Raw genomic sequence first — 2,851 nt, 5'->3', positions numbered from 1 at the left:
TATATTCTATAATAATTTTCTATAACAATAATTTTCTATAATTGGAAATAAGATCGTTTTATGTGAGTCACTTAAACTACGAAAAGCACCACTTGACGGTCAAAATTAGATGTTGAATTAATTGTATATGTATGTATTCTTTTTAAATGAATTTATTTCATAATAGACAAAGATATATATATATATTTGATATATATATATTTTTTATAGATATATATATATTTTAAAGATATGTATATTTATGTGACTTTTTTTTAATTTTTCAATAATATCAAAATATATGATTTATCCAACAGTTCCGTACCTTTTTTTAAAAGACTGTTTTCTTTAATGTATAAAACTTCCGAGATTAATCTTTTGTAATATTTCGGTTCAAATTTATGATTTTAACGTAATTCCATTCAAATTTATGATTAAACTCCATTGTTCAGAGATGATCGAATGTTTGGATAAATCCATTCTAATGTTCTGATATATTTTGTTTAATCTTCATTTTAATTTTGTCTTTGTTCCATATAAGAAATGTTACAATCACAGTAATACATTTTATATATAACGTTATTGTCTGTCGATAAAATAGCTCTATTTTTTATGCTTTTAATTTATTAAGATATTTATCCACGATATTTTTCTTTGTTTATCACAGTTACAGGATAGTTATGTATTTGTTAGTCTCAACATTATTATTGTTAATGTTCTTGTGCATTATATGTCCTTGTTCATTGTAGAATTAAAAAACCTTTTAAATCTAATATTAATTTTATATTATTTTATAATGCGTTTATATGGATTGAATCTTTATAATGGTTGAAGATGATTGAAGTCGAAATATTCCATCTTTATATTGTAAAATTAAAGATACTATGAAATATACATTTATTTTACTCGTTTATAAGTTTTTTTTATATTTTATTATATACAATTATGAATTTTTCATTCATATAGATATATATAACATAAAATATTAATTGTCATGCCCTCGAATCATTGGATAAAATATTCGATCATTTCATAAATAATGCAAAATTTAAAGTTTGCGGTAACATTATTTTTTGCATTAGCATTAATAATTTAAGCAAGTCACTGATTTTATATGTATAAATATAATAGAATCAGTAGAACTTTTAAAATATAATAGAATCAGTAGAACTTTTAAATTATTAAAATCTACCAATGACATATATTAGGACAGAGTTTTCTGCAGTAAAACAGAATATAATTAATTATTGAATATAATTTATTATATAAATGCACAAAAAGGAAAAGTACATTATTAAAAATTTAATTTAAATAATAGTAAGGTTTTTAAGAACAAAAATAATATATCAACGGAATACAGGCTAGATGAAATTTAAGCTAGATGTTTTTGCTCAAATGAATAATTTAATATCTAAAAGATTTGAATAAGCAGATCGACACAAAATCGCTTTCGAAGATATTTTTCGATCTTTGATCTCTTTCTTACTCCTTCTCTCCTTCTCAGTTGTTCCTCCTAGTTCTGTTATTTCGGTTCCTTACTTTTAGGCTCTAGACACGAAGCAAAGCAACAGCGATAGAAATAGTATAGAAATAATTCCAATAAAATCATACAGAAATAACTTGTCGGAAATTTATTGCTATTGTTTTATTCTGTGTGTATTAACATATGCATTTCCGAATGCTGAATTCCTTTGAAGTTTCTCTCTGCTGTCACTATCGCTTTCGAAGTTATCGCCTCCCTTGTGTTCAGGGCTTTACTCGATTCTGAAAAATCAATACTCTAGAATCGCATACATTCGTTTTGTATTGAAAAAAAAATTAATCATAAGATTAATGTTCGTATTCGATTTAAAAAGTTTTATTATACATTGAATAATATCATTTGAAGCATATAATAAATTATATTAAAAGAGCTTGAAGTTTTTGACATTAGAATTATTATATATTATTAACGTTATTCTTTTATTATAGTTACTTATAAAAGATTTATTTACATATATACATCTATATATATTAAAACTTCAATTATTTAAAAAGGATCAAAGAATAATTATAAAAAAATATTGTTTTCATTGCTTTTTACAATGTACAATATAATAACTGAATTGTAACCAATATTTAATATCAATTTTGTATCCAAAAACATGTGCGCACATAAATTTGATATTAAATATATAAATGACGTAATCAAATCGAACACACAAAAAAAATTGGAGAGATATGAAGTTGCCAAATGCGGATCACTTAAGTTATTTTATTTTTTAATATGTTTTGTATTTGATGCTAATTTGTATAGTCACAGAGTCTAAAAGATTGCAACACTTTTTTTTTAATTTTTTAAAATTATTTTGTTAACAAATCTCACAGTGATATCATATTTTCTTCCTGAAATCCCTTATTGTGACCCCCCTTTGCCATAGAAGAATAAATTGTATACTCTAAACGCGATAAATATTTGTAGATATTTTTTAATCAAATATAAATATTAATCTTATGATTAATTTTTTTCACAATACAAAAAACGATGCTGCTTGCAGCAAAACACAACAAGTTTTGCCATTTTATGATTGTCTGCAGAGATAGGACTATTCTTCTGGATCTGAAAGTATAATCCAATCAGCGTGAAGAAAACTTTCAACATTGCAAAATAAACATTCTACTGAACGTAGTCGATGTATGCAATTCCAAAATCTCAAGCATTGATTTTCAGAATATCGTGAATCGAGTAACGATGTCGAATCAGTTGTTTCAATGTAATGATTACTTCAATCAAATTATGTATGTATTAATAACGAATATGTTGTTTTTAAATAACAATTACTATCGAGTTTATGTACCGAGTTCGAAACTGAATTCTTTTTCGCATAGTTCT

At 24.2% G+C, this 2,851-nt stretch overlaps 1 protein-coding gene across 1 annotated transcript in view; it reads left to right on the top strand.

Moving 5' to 3' along the window:
- The window catches only part of LOC108692409 (cytochrome P450 302a1, mitochondrial), a 7,892-nt gene that overhangs the window by 1,543 nt on the left and 3,498 nt on the right, over positions 1–2,851 (top strand). The gene's annotated exons all lie outside the window — the stretch shown is intronic.

Source organism: Atta colombica, unplaced genomic scaffold (assembly GCF_001594045.1).
Source record: "Atta colombica isolate Treedump-2 unplaced genomic scaffold, Acol1.0 scaffold7, whole genome shotgun sequence".
Taxonomy (NCBI): Eukaryota; Metazoa; Arthropoda; class Insecta; order Hymenoptera; family Formicidae; genus Atta; species Atta colombica.
The sequence above is the reverse complement of the archived record's forward strand: the minus strand, read 5'-3'. Positions and strand labels throughout refer to the sequence as shown.